Genomic DNA, 16,617 nt, shown 5'->3' on the forward strand with positions numbered 1-16,617 from the left:
CCTGATTTTCCTTTAGGGTTTCTTGCAGCTGTACAATGTCTTGCAGTTTGTCGCTACATCTTTGGCGCTCAGCAGTTCTTCCGAATTTTTCTGGGCTGATTCTTCTTGGCACTGTTTAATCTAAGCCTATGTGTCTCCTATCCTGCTCTACACCAGTTGAAGGTAAAATTAGTCAGCAGAGCGGAGATCAGTTTAAAATTCTCGTCTTTGACAATGGAAGTCATATATAGCCTCTCTAGGGATTGGTTTCATGGGCCACGTTCAACTAAAATCTGTAAGCCCATTGAGGTGATTCTGTCCAACATCTCTGTCTTCCAAAAGTCAATATCTGGGGCTGTCCAATCCCCTTTTAAACATAAATTTAAACAGGACATGGGCTTTTACCACAGGTACTGCTGTCAGACATTTCAATGTAAATCAAACAATCACTTCACCATACGTATCAGGCCTTCTATTCACCCTGAGAAGGAAGGCACCATGGATTGATTGGATGAGAGTCCAAGTAGGATCTTTCATTTGTGAAAACAATGAATTTGTTCAAATATGCCTGCCTTTCCAAATGTTGGCAGTTCCCCTTTATTCAAAATACCACACCCCTTACTCAATAGACAGGTCAGAATTTCAACAGCCTTTTAAACTTGTTTCAACAAACTACTGGAACTTAATGCATGTAAATGGCTTGTAAAAAATGTATGTTAAACAAGTAGGAGAGTAGATCCCTTTGGTGCTCTTGCTTTTTAATTAGTGGGCAAAACCTAACCTCTCTCATTTTCAATGGGCACCTTAAATAGCAAGGGAATGGGTAGCAAATAATCCCCCTATTCTTTTGGTCTTGAACAACTTGGCTTTAAAAACACTATTCTGCTTGATTGTGTGCCCAGGAATTACTTCCGTTATATTCTTTTCCTAGGTACCCACACAGTGAGATGTCCATATAACTCCTGATTATTATTTTCTGCTAGACGTCATTACACATGGAAAGAGCAAGGGGATCTAACAGTAGACACACCCTGGGACTTAATCTAGAAACTATATATTTTTCTAGAAGCACATCAGTTCTGAAATGTTGCCTAGCTTTTCGTGATGCACAACCAATCTATATATTCCCACCCCTCAGTACTAACAAAGAACAGGGCTAGGATTGATTCTAATTCCATTTTTAGAATCTCTCCCACAGTATTGATTGTCCTTCAGATAATACTCACAGATGAATTTCTTTTGGCTTTATTAAAGACAGATGGGCACTCTGGTTAATTTTACCCCCTCTAGGAACAGATTGGCATCAGTCAGCAGTATCAGATAGGCTCTCCTCTACAGCCTGTCTGCTATTTCTTCCACTGAAGAAGGCCTGTGGCTTTAACTCATGCTAGCTCTCACTTTCAGGATGCAGGTTAAAATCCAAAACGGGTCCAGAAAGAGAACAATCTCCTCCTCCTCCTTCCTGTTGTTATTAATTCTTCTATCTCTCCATCAGTCAGTAAGGGAGCTAGCGAGTGAGTCTGTCAGGGTCTCCCCTGTCTCCCTGAGTGAGTGTGTGTTGAATCCTATATAGAACAGTAAACCCAACTTGTTTAGGTGTATATACTTTCCCAAATCTAATTGTCCAATGTATGTGATTGGATGGTGTTCCAAAAGTAACATCACAGTAGACAAACCCATCTGCAGTCATTGGGCATATTAATGAAGGAAGCAGCCTGGTGGGAGTAACTTCTACAACCAGTTTCCCTCACATTTAATGTGATGTCATCTCAGGGCTTTCTTGCATTGAATAATGCCACATTCCCATATCATGAACTCCACACATATTACCACTTTACTAATTTGATCGCCATATTCCTTTCTCTGGGACAAATCAATTGATGCAATTTTGATCATTATAGGTCCAATGGTCAATCACTTACATATTGTGTCCTATAACTTGTTGATATTTTTCTGTGCAAATAATTTTTCCATCTCAAAGGGACATGCTTATCCCTGTGGACAGTATGACATATGACATACTAGCGTGCACCATTTCTTTGTGAGAAAATATAAATTCACCTAATTTGCATTCTAAAAATGACATCGTTTTCTACCACCTAATAGAGCATTCCAACTGAACATTGCAAAAGATAAATTAACTTTATATGAGTTTCTGTTCATGTATTAGGGGTGAAATAGTGAATATCATGTGGCTTATGCTTAATATACAAAATATCACTTAGCATCTTTGGTTTTTGGTCTGGTATCTCTTATCCATGGTGTTAATGCAGAGCTGCAAGGTATTTATGATGGGGGCCTGCCCATGGTAACATCCCTTGTAGCTTGCAGTTCTTGGGGGTTTACTGAGGTCTTCTCGGCCCCGTCACACAGTTCCCAGGTCTATAAGGTTTTCAGATTAACCTTTGTTTTTACATACTTTTTTTTCCACAGATCTGCAGAACCACCTTTATTTAATGATCTTACATACAACATACATAGATGCAAGCCATCAAAACGCTGGCTCTGGATGGGTTTCCATTTTGGCCTCTCTGTGACTAAGTTGCAGGTCTTTAATTATCATTATATCATCTCTACCTGGCTTTCATCGATCTGAAAGGCGCCTTTGACAGCATTAATCGAGTCAAATTGTGGGAAAAATTGAATAACTGGAATTGTCCTCGCAACATAATCGATACCATAAAAGCCCTTCATTCTCAAACCGCCATCCGCATCAGGCTGAATGATCATGGTGCTTTAACTACCCAAATAACCATAACTAAAGGAGTAAAACAAGGGTGTCCGCTAGCAGCCGACCTGTTTAAACTGTGTATTTGTGATCTACCAGAGTTCAGAAAAAATCTAAGATGCTTTCCTCCCAAAATCAATCAAAACGAAATCGGCTGCATAATCTACGCCGACGATGTGGTGCTCTTAGACCGTACCCAAATTAGCCTTCAGCGGCAGTTAACGAACTTACAAGACTATTTAAACATCAACGACCTGACCCTGAACACCGACAAGACAAAGGTGGTTATAATTGGCGAACGGGATTCCAAAAAACGGAAAGCTTTCTCGTGGAGAGTTGATGGGAAAGCCCTCGGGATCGTCAACTCTATTCGCTACCTGGGAATCACCTTCAACAAGTCCCTACATGAACACCATTGGAAACTTGACATAGAAAACAGAATGATACGACTCACCATCCAAGCGCAGCTGCTGAACAGAAATTACGGTAAATTCACTCTCACCCCAGTTCTAACCTTCTACGCCCTAAAGGTTGTTCCAGCAATTACCTTTGGATCAGAAGCCGCATGGAATATTGACATTTTATTTTGGCAGAAAATGGAAGGGCTTTTTTGGCGGCGAGTTCTTGGTCTACCGTCATACATTTCGATGGTTCAAATAAGATACAAACTATCCTTGAACCCGCTTCACACTTGTGTTTTGTGGAAATCACTAATGGCTCTGCGCAAGATGTGCCTAACTCCAGTGACTCCAGCTTTCCAAATCTTTTGCACACAACCAAGCCAGACCTCATCGAAGCTACTAGATGAGTGGAAAGAGATGATGATCTCAATTCTAACTGCTGCCGATATGAACCTAAAAGACTTAATCATGCGCCCCCAAGTATCAAAAAAGAAATTTGAACTCTGGTGCTGGATCCAGAACACTGATCGTCGCAATCATATGCCGACTACTTTAGATTCCGGACCTGGCGCCCACAAACTAAACATGCCAAGCATGTATCTGACAACCTGTCCCTCTCGTCATCATAGGACCCAATTTTTGAGACTCCGCTTAAACGCGCTCAAAACAAAAGAGATGCTGTGGCGTCGACATATCAATGAAGGAAGAGTTAATATGTGTCGCTTCTGTAATAGCGATACAGAAACAACTGAACATCTGTTAACAAAGTGTGAGCGGCTCACAGCACAGCGAACCCTGCATCTAAGCGAATTCATGCCTGCAGCAGAAGGAAATCGAGACTGGTGGACTTATGCCAGTGCTGGACACTGCATTAAATTGAGCTGTGCTGTAGTACATTTCTTAGATGCACTACGACTTGATAAACTGTGATTTTCTAGCGATGTATATATCTACTTAGGCGCATAAAACGCTTTTTTTCTACGAACATGGTTTTTTATCAAATTTTGACGAGCAACAACCTGTAACAAAAGCTCGAGAACTCAATGTTTACATTGAGTCCTTCAGGCTGAAGTTAATAAAAAAAAAATTATCATTATTGGTCAATCCCCATTAATGATTCCTTATCTGTAAGAAAGCTGATTTTGGGGGACTAGAGTTCAGCTCTGGCTTCCTTTAATGTGGTCTCATTCACAATGTTTTATTTTGAAATGTACATTTTCCTGTTCCCCTTGATTTTACATTTATCCCCAAAACACTGCAGCATAACATATTCATTTTTTTTATTGTAACTGATGTTCTATTTCTCCTCAGGTTAAGCAGTTACCCACTTTATCAAACGTTGCAGGTTGTGTTCTGGTACTTGAAAGGTTAATATCAGGCTTTGTCATGTAGAGATTTAGGGGCTGATTCATGGAATAATGTGTGCCAGAAAACGGGGATTTGTTGGCCATTCTGCCCGCAAATCACCATTTGTTAAACAGGGATTTGCAAGCAGAATGGCACACAAATCCCCGTTTTTCGGAGCAAATAATTCCATGAATCAGCCACACAATTGGGTGACGGCAAAAACCTTTCACATGTGTTTTCCAGCTGCTGTCTGCAAGTGGTAGCCTATGTATTGTTTTCAAAATGACACCTTGTTCTGCATCTTTTCTTCTGAATTACATTACCCTACAATGGTCCATATGCAGGAATGCAATTTATTTGACATAAAGATTTGTTTTAGTGCTAGGTGGGCCCAGATTCTGGGAAAAGGGTTTCTGACTAACTACAGAATTACAGGGAGGTGCTTCCCAAGATAAGTTCTCATCTTCCATCTCTCGACCTCCTTCACAGCTCAAAAGCTCTTAATTGTAAAGAGGTATATAAATGCTATAAGTATTTTATCAATATCCATAGCATGAGCTATATCAGTTTTCTCCCATAATATTGATGAGAGATAGATTTGCTACAGTTGTTCTACCCTTTCCAAACACTAATTGATTCAGGTCATAGGCCAAACTGCATCACACAACTTAGCAATATACTAAACTGTGACAAAGCCCACCCTGTTGCTCATTGGTCAGAAAAGTGATGTTGCAGCTGTGTAAATCTTCAAGCCAGTGGGTTATGGGCCAGATGCAGAATGGGGTGAGCTCCCTCTGTTTGCATAATATGCCAGGGGTCAGTAACTTTAGGACCATCTTTAGGACCATCTCACTCCCACCCAAAGGCAGGCCAAACACAAATAGGCCCCACACCAATCCCTATGGAAACACTTCCGGGGCACTAACAGATTTGAGGGGTAGCTGTGCAGGCTGTTCAAGGTATGAAAACCCACACAGCCATCACAAACATCATGAGGTACATGTAAATTAATGCACATTCAAATTATACCTGCCAACGCAGCAACAACCAGTAGGCTCCCTTCATAGACAAACAGCTTCCTATGGCTGACAGACCTGAAATCTAAAATGGTTGCTATTCTGTATATATGTTTATGCATTCCCCTCTAGGAAACCATGACAGCATGCACATGGTATATTACAGCTCAGCTCACCACACACATCACAGGTGCAGACCCAGAAGATACAGGAGGAAATATTACTCTCCCATATAATTCAGGCAGCCTAGTTATGTGATGAGGATTTGCAGGAGTTGGAGGCTCATATTTGGTGAAGGCTGGACACTGAAGAGAGGGAGATGACCAGGTGACTATGGGAGCGAAGGAGCCTGGTGAAGTAGTAGCAATTGAGTACAATTGTTGATGGTGAGAACTGAAGGGAAGGATTGGAAGATGATGGTGAGAAAGGGTGAGGTGGTGCAGCCATCACTGAACTTCAAAGACCTGAGAACAGAGAGGGTTTTTGATTCGATAAATAGAAACTGGGACTTTAAGGCAAGAGGTGAGCAGCCTGGCACTCACCACAGCAGGGAGGACTTGCCCAGAGGAGACCAACATGGCAATTATTTTTGTAGTTTGTAGTTATTACTTTTTGTATGTCTGGTCAACCTTAGTTATTTTGCATTGTTCATCTTTGCGTTAAAAACTAGAGTGCCATTGAGAGAAATATGGCCTTGGCCTATGTCTCGGTCCCCACTGCACACTGCTTCACACAGATACCTGCTTTTTTTTTAATCATCCTACCAAAATAAAACTACAACTCAAGCCTTTTCTTTCATAAATGTCTCAAGGGATTGTTCCAGCCTGATCATCACCCACACCCTGTAACATACTCTACATGTCCTTTTCATTTGTAATAACAGCTGATGTGAAATGCAACCTGTGCTGTAATATAGGACCCTGCATCTCAGTGAGAGGTACCCAACATATGAATTTCCATTTTCCCATTAGCAGTATTCCTAAAGGCAAACTAGGTGCACCTCTACACTCCGCCCACTATGTGGCTCTAGACAGAACCAGCTTTTTATGATGGGAAAGGTTATACTTAAACCATTGCGGGGACCCAGATCCCGACTGCCCTCTCTAGGAATTGTCACCACATTTTTACACAATGCACCAAATGAGAGTAGTTCTGAACGTGTTAGTTCTTCGCATTACACATATTGCGGGTCAGCTCAAAGAATATCCACAAATATACTGTTTTGCTTTATTAACCACATCCAAAAAACTAAAAACGTACACACACATTTGTTGACTCCAACCTCAACTTTTTTCCGTGACAGGGGTTAGTACGTGCAAGCTCACATCTTTTTTTAAATTATTATTATTTTTAGAAATAAACAAAAATCATTTAACAAATTGTTTTATAGAGATCAGAAACTGCCTACACTCTTTCAAATCCCAATGTTGAGTTTTTTCAATGCCTCTCAAAGTAAAACTCTCACACATTGGTCATGGCAAACAGGAACTGCCAACAATTGATAGAGTGAGAGTGCACACTCAGGTGCTCCCGATCCTCCCATCACCCTTTGATAGGGCACATAAAAAATGTGTCATGTTGACACAGATGTTTTGGTCATTTATTCCAGGTACAGGACAATACTATACTGTCCCACTTAGGGAAAGGTTTTAGCCATCCCCATCACTAAACATTTCTTCAGGAGCACCTCAGTGTATGGCTTTGAACTGGTGAAATGAAAAGGGATGCAGTTTTACATCTTTACCAATAAACACACCATTATGTATGATTTATTACCGAAATATAGTTTTAAAATGGCCGACAATTGTCACACTGTGTCGTTCAAATGTGTTCATTTTTAACAGAAACAATTTTATATAATAAAATCATATACTTTTTGAGTATTTAATTACGAATAGAGACATAAGTCGTTGTATATAAGACCGGGGTCTGTTCCTGCAGTAGAAGAATGGTTTGAATGGATTGAGACTGGGTAAGACTGAGGTTGAGAGGTGAATTGTCAGAGTCACAGCAACTACACGTGTCTCCCACAGCTCTTCTTTTTCTAGATTTCTATCCAGGTTGAGGGAAACACTAGTCCCGACCCCACGTTTTTCAAGTATTCAAATGTGTGCTACAGTTTGGAAATGGATTGGGGGTGTAAATATAAAACAAAATATATATGTTCCCATGACTGGCAGGCTTTAAATGGGATGAGACCATCTACGTGGCAGGGGCACCTTAACGTATTTGTTGCCATAACCCGCTCCTTAAAAGGCAAACAGACCTTCATGTCTGGCTAGTGCTGATAATTACACAGGCAAAAGATTTCCAATGACTGGTCCACAGTTTACTTGCCCATGAATAAGGATCGCTTTGGCGGGGCTTCACCTTGCGGGTATTGTTTTGCCACCTCCCAGGGTAGCTAGGAAACTGGTGAGCAGGTGCTGGTGAAAAGCCAGAAATAAAATCGAGAGGTTGACTGCGTTTCTCTACACTAGCCATTAAATGCCTACATTTTTAAAGGTCAATATGGTTATTTGTGTATGTCTTGATTTTCCTCTGTCACTGTATGCCATGTGAGTTTTATTTCGAGTTTGATTTTACTTACTGTATTCAATTGTGAACTTGGACTACAAGTCCTGAAACACATTTGACACACTTACGTAAGGCCAGACAACAAATGTAAATGTGGGGTAAGATTAGATGTTGCTAGCTTTACGAAGTTCCCTACCTGCCTGTAGTGGGTGCCCCCATGCAAGTGGTTGCTGAGCCTGGATGAAGTATACAGGGGAGCCACTGCTATTGGGCCACCAACACTTAGGTAGGGTACAGTCACAGGGTAAAAAAACCTTTACCAACCCTACTGATGGGCAGAGTTGCGTAGCGAAGTCACCCTCAGTCAGTTATCCCTTGCCAGTGTCTTCAGGAGGAAGAGGAGGATGCCAATGACTCTTAAATTAACTTCTTCCATTTAGGTCAATGACTTCAGACAGCAATCTTAGATCCCTAGTCAGACTTAGAGCTCCATTGTAATTAAGAAAGTCCCTTCCTTCAAACAAGTCTAGTTATAGTTCTTCACAAGCCTCAAACAGTGAGGAAATGCATTTTCTCCTGCATCATTCTGGGCCATGCAAATCAGATTTCCCTTTGACTTATGCCCATGCAACCCTCAAAAATCCCTTGTTTAAAATAATTATCAGAGCAATGTTGAATGGTGAATCATTGAATGCACAAATTAATAAATAAACATCATTCTCCTCACTTCATAGATTTTACAAACTTTCAAGTTCGCTAATTGAGTTGGATTGAATGGAGTGAACAGTGTTCCCTGCTTACCGAGAGTTTTTCTGACTTCCGAGCAAAGGATTCCAGAATCATGCTAGCAATAACACTAATGATTCTAAGGGTGGGGAGAGACACTCCAGACTGACAAACAGCACTTCTGAAATCCAAGGTAGCGGCAGGCATTTATGTTATCCTCCAAACCACATAAACCCCAAGCCAGGGCCTAAACACGGCCCTCCGTGCACACATGTGCTTAACATTAGTAATGAATGACCAGAGGGATGCAAGATATTGCTATATAATGAAGAAATCTGACACTGTGGGGAATTTGAATACGAGTTGGTGGAAGGTGTATGGTCGGGAGTGGTGAGAGCAAGGAGTACCAAGAAGAGAACAGGGGGGAGAGAGCGTGAGCTTGGGAGAGAACTTCAATGAAGTTAGAACAATAGAGTTGTCATCAGAATAAGGGGATTTGTTGGGGAGTGGAGGAGGTTGTATCAGGAAAGAGGTGTCATGAGGAATCAGGTTTTTTGAGAATGAAAGAGGTGAACTATCTGAGAGAGAGGAGAGAGAGAGAGAGGGAGAGAGAGAGAGGGGGGGCTGAGGGGAATATACCTCTACTGGACTAGAGAAGGGGGAGAACAACAGGCATCCCATGACATCATTCAGCTAAGGCAGAAGGAGGTACAAGATGGCGCAATGTCCCAGAGGTTGAGGAGTTAAACTGGTGTGGAGCACTCCAAGCCCGTACCCAAAGTCTCAAAGTGTGTGGCACTTCTGGAAAGCCTGCTTACTGCCTAGCCTTTCTGGGGGAGACCAACAGACTTTCCCAAACCCAGAGAACTGCACAAAACCCACAGAATACGACAAGGATTTTCAGCAAGACTAGAGAGCATAGGTGGACATCTTCCACTCTGGGTACTGTTGTAAAATACTTTCTTGTTACACCTGAGCATAGACACTGACCACCTGTTTGTTCTTGTTGTTGCAAAATAACCCCCTTTCTGCTTCTGTAATCCAGCCTTGTATTAGTCTCTTTCTTCATCCCACCCGGCAAACCTGACACACAAGCCACAGATGAGCACCAACAATATACCCAACAATAGATTTGTGCTAATGGATTCAACTAAACATGGTAAAATATTGTTTTACGTGACTGTGTGCAAATTCGAGCATAACAGTTACATTGCCCAGAAGGAAAATGTCATAAATAGAAACACGCACAGTTACTGTTTATACTCAATGGAAACATTGATGGGAGGACCAAATTCCTAGCTCCAGGAAGGTTTCGAGAAGAGGGTTCAAACGTCTGGTCAATCAATGTTCTGGCAATGATGCATGCTAGTTTAATTCAGCTCCTGTATCTCCCATGTTAGGTCAGCCCTAAACCCCACCTTCAAATGATAATTGACCTTCAATGCATTTTATTGTATTTTACTGAGGCTTTTTTGACTTCTGGTCAACACTAGTAGCCACTTCTAAAATTAATTCAGGTGCCACAGTCTGTCAGAGAGACAGATGATAAAGGACAGAGCAAACATGTAGGGAGACCTTTTATACTTCAAAAATGTTCTGAGTGAACCATTGAAGTTGAATTGACCTTCTGAGATGGTGATGTATTCAGTTAAGTATAATGGCATCTTGCACATTAGAGATTTGAAGGTCATCCCAGCTGTCTTGAAGGTGATGCAAGTTTGGATGGTTACCAGTGTAATTCCTTCAGTTTGGAGGACCTGTTCTGCACTTCCGTCCTCTCTCCACGTCCTATTATTCATCTCATGACCAACTGTTCACTAAATTGATCCTCAATCTCATCAGCTTAAACACCACTACCCTGTCTGTGATTATACTCCAAGCTTTCCACTCCACATTCTGGATTACTCCTGACACCAGACCACTCAGGACTTGTATGTGCCTTCATTTATGTCATTGGTAGAAATATTCCTCTCCCCTCACTAACTATAAGACTGGCCTCCAGAATGTAATTACTTCCATTGAAGCTGTAAAATCCACCTACCTCAACCAACATAATCGCTTCTCTAAGTTGTGACTCCCAGAGGTTATCCTCTACCCTTCAACCTATGCTGTTTCGCACCATTTATTTGTTCTATCTCATCATCCCACTAGAGTAGTGACTTTCCTGTTTACTGTTGCCTTACATTTTTAAAGATCTCTGAAGCCCTCATAATTCTGTTGTCTCCCTTTTCCCCTCCCTCACCCATAGAACAAATGCCAATTCTGTTCACAGCTTACCCTTCTTCCCACCATTTTATACTTTCACACCGCAAACCATTAATGAACAGCACCTGCAACCGGGTCCAAACTCTCATCTTGAACCTCTGACTCACCTCAGGTGTATATCTCACTCATTTGAAAACTGCTAGGATGGCTAATATGTCTCTTTCTAGCAAAAATGTCTTGAATATGACAAAAATGTTTATTTCAAACAATAGTTATTTTTGGATGGCACAAGTGTCTTTTGTATATTCCTTTACCATGTGATTGTAAAATAGGTATGTTTCTTTATACAACTTAATAACCTCCTGGTATACTCCCCTGCCAGGTATCCTCTATTAGACTCTTCAGATACCCTGGTAAACAAACTTTAAGGGGATTACCTGGTATACACTCCTGCCAGGAATCCCTTTTGGTTCATACAGATAGCCTGGTATACTTCTCTACCAGGTATCGCCCCAATTTACACTTCCTGGTGCGTCCCTTTCACCAGGACTTTTTCTCTAATTGTATACCCTATAACACGACACAGTTGTATTACTTCACTGTGTTTCTATTTGCTTGAGGTATGCTTGAGGTATGACTTGTTCAAACTTTCCCCACGTTCATAGCACAAATATGGGGACGTGTTAAGGTTCTGCCTCTGTGCTTATTTCTTTAACAGTTATTTGCTTAGGGTCATACATGCTCCAACCTTCCTTTCCCATATTGACATCCCATATATGGAGACTTGTTCAAGTTATGCTTTTGTGCTTCATTTGTTTGGTATTTAAATGTTTGTATCTGTTTTGTTGGCATACATGCCTGTTGGTATGCCCCAGAGTCCCCTATATCGTTGGGCGTACTCACCAACGTTTCTAAGTGTTCTCGACCTGTTGCACACGGTCTTGATGAAGCTTCCTTTCTGGGACAGCCTCATTTGTTATACAGACCTTCCTTCGGCTCTCCACGCAGCTTCCAGCTCACCCACTGGGTTCTCTTTGCAACTGAGACCAAAGACGCTGCCGTTCAGCCCTAACGTGTCTCTCCTGGTCTGGCACCACACCAGTAAGCTGCCTTCTGGACTTGTCTGCCTTTTCGATCTCCTTCGGTGTGGTCCTTCCTCATACCGCTTCCTTCTCCTGCTCTCTTTGCAGTTCAAGTGTGAACAGTATCTTCAAATGTCCTGCACACTTGTAATCTTTCATATCAACTACGCCGCACATTCAAATTTGAGTTTAATTAAATTTGCATTAACTCCTCACTCTTCTTTCTTGTCTCAGTACTTGAGGCTTTATGGGAGTTGGATTACACAAGATTTCTATAGTGATATTTATTTAGAACTTTTATTTAAGAAAACATTATAAACAGGAGAAGTTAGGTTTATGTTATCTAACTGGGATGATTTGCAGGGTGAGGTTTCTGGGTTTTATAATGGGAGGTATTTATATGGTGACAACAAGTCATCAAGAACTTTGAATCTATGAGGTCTAGTAAGCGAAGAATACTGTGTGTCTCCTGATGGGTTCACCACCTCCCCAGACATCTGTCTCCTCCTATGTGATCCTCCCACATAATACCACACACAGTGTCAGGATCAGGTAGCTGCTGCCTTCCCCTGGCCACATAGGAGGAGATCGTGATCAGGGAATCACTGATGACTCCACAGGAATCATCACATACTATATTACTATTGTGAAGATGCCCCTGGCTCAATTACAACCACCTTACCCATGTTACTAAATCTGTCACCACACATCTCTCTCTTCCACTCATAACTTCAACATTTGTGCAACCTTTTGCACAGGCCTTTACCATTCTCTCGACTTTCTCTAATCTAGGAATTTAGAGCACTGCTCTCATTGGTATTGTCTCCTACCCCTGAGGCCATTTTATTTCCATCTCATGGAATAATTCACGTCCCCCTGTTACTACCTCACTACCTGAGTTCTACAGGACACTCTTATGAATCTCTCCATGTCCCAGTACTCTTTATTCTCTGTACCTTTTCCCGAGACAAGCTAATGTCCTCCTTTATCTCCCCTATCATCTTTTTTGCTGATGATGCACAGATGTTAATCCCTAACAAGTCTTCACTTCTTTCCTCCCTACGGAAAGATTCAGACAACCTCTCAGCCATTTTCCAGTGGATGGATTTTCAACTTTTCATTCATAACTCATCTAACACAGAATTCTTTCCCATCAACCATCTATTTCTCCCCTGACAATTCCCATATTCCTCCCAAGCCCCATATTCCTAACACCCTCTTTGTTACAGTTCATAACTTTGACTGCTGCAGCAGCAGGACTGAACATATTAAACCATAGAAAGTTCTCCCCTCTACCCAGCTTTCAATAATACAGATATTGACATACATTCACTGAGTTCCCTCAACTACGGCTGCAGCACAACACTTAACATCCGTCTCTATTCCATCACACCCTTTGACAAAGTTCTAAACATTACTACCAGAACCCTCTCTGGCCTTCCATGGTCATTGTATGTCAACTCACTGTGCTCATGCAAGCTGGATGTCAATGCAGAGTCACTCTCTCTACAATTTCTGAATGTTAAATCGATCAGGGGTGCCCATCCAAACTGTCAGACATAATCTTTTGCTATTCACTTTGCTCCAATAAAACATGCATGTTTTGTTTTCATAACTCCCATGGCTCCTCCTATGTTCAATCGTCCTCCCTGTTTATTTGTCTGTCTTCACTGGAACCCAAGACCAGCTGAGATAAAGAACATCACCTGGATCCACACTTTACAGTACTTACACCCCATCTACTCCTGCACCCTCAATAGTCCGACTGAACATCCTACCTAACCGTACTCTCATACTGACCGTGGCACTACTTTATTATTAGTTTCTCAACGTATATTTTTGGATTTTGTTTGCTTGTATTCAAACTAATTTATCTTCTCCAAAAACTGTTAACAAGTTCATACCCATTTTCGCTATTTAATTCTCATGGTTTTAGGATTGCACTGTTTACTGTATTACTCAATTATACAAGTTAAAAGTACAATGTTGTCATACCCAATACATTCAGAACATTATTTCATTAAAAAAAAAAAACGATTTCCAATGCACCGTCCAAAGTCACGTTGTCTCCAGTACTCTCTTTTGATTTCCCACTGCAGCCTGACAGCCTCAGAACCCACCCAATAGTCCTGGTCAACTGGCACAGTCTTGGACTTGGGACCAAAGCAACCAAAGTCAGGATACCTTCTTCACATCATGCTCTATACACTCACTCTTCCATTCTTGAGTACCTAATGACTCTGTATCGTCTCTTAGTCTCTCCACATCTTTTCACTGTCGGAAGTGCCTCTTCCCCATCTCACCTCGTCTGTCTGCATCCCATCAAAAAAGAGCCCTGTGACATGTTCTGCTTGTTAGTCCCCAGAATTGTATGACCTCTAATCACAACGAGGGGAGGTTATAATTTCTCAGATCAGTACCTTGGAATGAATTTCCATTTTTCTCTGGAGGTGTTCGTCAGACATTGGCAGTCTCTGTAGTCCTCATTTACCAAAGTGTCACTCTCTGTGTATCTGTTTCCACTACGGTGTGCATGAAACACATACATTTGTTTCATTTGCATTGGTAATGGTAGTGGGAAGCATTCCAGCACAGAGGTTTTTCCAATTTTGTACATCAATCTTTTCTTGGAGATCTTACTTTTTGTCTTAAAAAATCAAAGAAGGTTGCAACAAGTGTCGGCAATTCACCTGCACTTGTGCACCTTGGTTGCTATACAGCCACCTGAATGGGGGCAGTGCAATACTCGAGGGCCTCCTGTCATCATCCCGTGTACCTCTGAGTAGTGTCCTACATGCAGCCACATGCCTGAAGGGTCTATGCAGATATGACCACATCACAGCGGACCCTCATCAGAATTCACTGGCTCCACTGCATGCAGGAATCAAGTTCAAGTCTTGCTGCATCATCTATAAGGTAGTCGCCCTCAAGCCCCCCAGCTACCTTAAGAAGAAACTTAGCATCTCTGGTAGAGAGCATACCACGAGAAGCCAGGACATATGCAGACTTGAAATCCGCTGCTGTAAAAAGCAAAAGACCAGAACACTAGCCTTCTCTGCCTATGCCCCGTGACCACGGAACCTCCTCCCCATCAGCATCTACTCGCAAGCATGCTCATACAATTCAGAAAAGAACTCACAACCTACCTCTTCAAGTAGACTCTCATCATCAACACCTAGCCTATCACGTCACCCCTCGCGCCACCTGACTTGCTAGATGCCACCCACCCATCTCCTTCCCGCTACCCAGTACAGATGTACCCCTCTTCTGGGCCCTTCTGCACCCTACCCCTGTTGTATATATGCTCTGTGGTTACCTCTGTAAAGCACTCCATCATGTATCTGTATTCTCGAAGCTCGGTCTGTGCTCAATAAATACAATATTAATAATAATAATAATAATAATAAAAGATGTCAACAATAAATTGAAAGGCATGTGTCCAAATCACTTATGATTTTTAATCTGAAGAAAATGTTCTACAATCATACAATATGATTTCATATTCAACTAGCAAAAAGTACCCAGAGCCCTCATAGGTTCTGTATACAGACATGATAACACTCTCATCAATTGTTGAAAATCAGTGATCGTATATGTCGCTGTTCGGAGTTGCTTATCGTTTGATGTGCTTTGCACTCTGAAGTAAATTTCGCTGAGAATGGGCGCGTGTGGCCGGCTGACATACCCCACAGCAGACTAGGAGGGGAGGTGAGAGTTGGAGTTCTGCAGCATACTGGGATCTTCTGTGTGCTCTACCTACCTGCCGCCTCACCCTGGCACTGTGCAGTGCATTGTGGTGCAAATATCTTAGAAACGGTGCATCCTATGGCTTGTTGAGATGCCTAAAATGAGCCATGTCTAGTCCAGTCCTTCTGGTTGACGTTTCACCAGTTTCAGGCAGGCGTCTCATGTGTGAAGGGGCTGAAATCCACGGAAAAGCGTAGAGTGGCCAAATGTCATGTAGAATTGTATAATGAACAAACAGATGTTCTGCTTTAATTGTATAGAGACATCACTAGTTTGTTGAAATGTGCATGTTAACTAGAGCTCCCACGTGTGATTTTTCACCTCTTTAAAGCCATTGCAATGTATGTGAGATTCATGCAGCATCCTACCAGTATGCGCTCATGACCTGTTTGCAGATTTGCTTCATAACTGCAAATACTTTTAGTATACTAATGCAGTTAGTTCAAATTACCTAGTTATTGCCACATCTTTCATATTTGTAATGAATATGGTTACCTTTTGAGTACATACGTGGCATGCCTTTGCAAATTGAAACCATGGTGAAACCTAAGGTAGCAGAATTGCAGGGCAATGACCATTGCCGTGGCCTTACGTGTGTAAATGTATTGATCAAGGACATTAAGCAAGCCCAAACCCAAACAATGTGGAAGGGCTTGAGTTGTTGTTCAGCTGAGAACATACAATTTAAAATAGGCTCTGTAGAACACATGAACAACTTCAGGTTACCAACAGCTCACAGGAGCTTTTTGCACCACATCTTCAGGATTTCTGTGCCCGAAGAAAACCACTGATGTCTTCCTCATCAATATTTGGTCGTATTGCCCTGCGAAACACATGTTCACGCTCCCACTACCCAACAATATATGACA

General features: G+C 41.8%; 1 protein-coding gene across 2 annotated transcripts in view; it reads left to right on the top strand.

Moving 5' to 3' along the window:
* Nucleotides 1–16,617, top strand: part of GALNT14 (polypeptide N-acetylgalactosaminyltransferase 14) — a 1,917,720-nt gene that overhangs the window by 1,532,402 nt on the left and 368,701 nt on the right. The window lies entirely within an intron of this gene.

Source organism: Ambystoma mexicanum, chromosome 4q (genome assembly GCF_040938575.1).
Source record: "Ambystoma mexicanum isolate Mex_15411 chromosome 4q, UKY_AmexF1_1, whole genome shotgun sequence".
In the NCBI taxonomy this organism is placed as follows: domain Eukaryota; kingdom Metazoa; phylum Chordata; class Amphibia; order Caudata; family Ambystomatidae; genus Ambystoma; species Ambystoma mexicanum.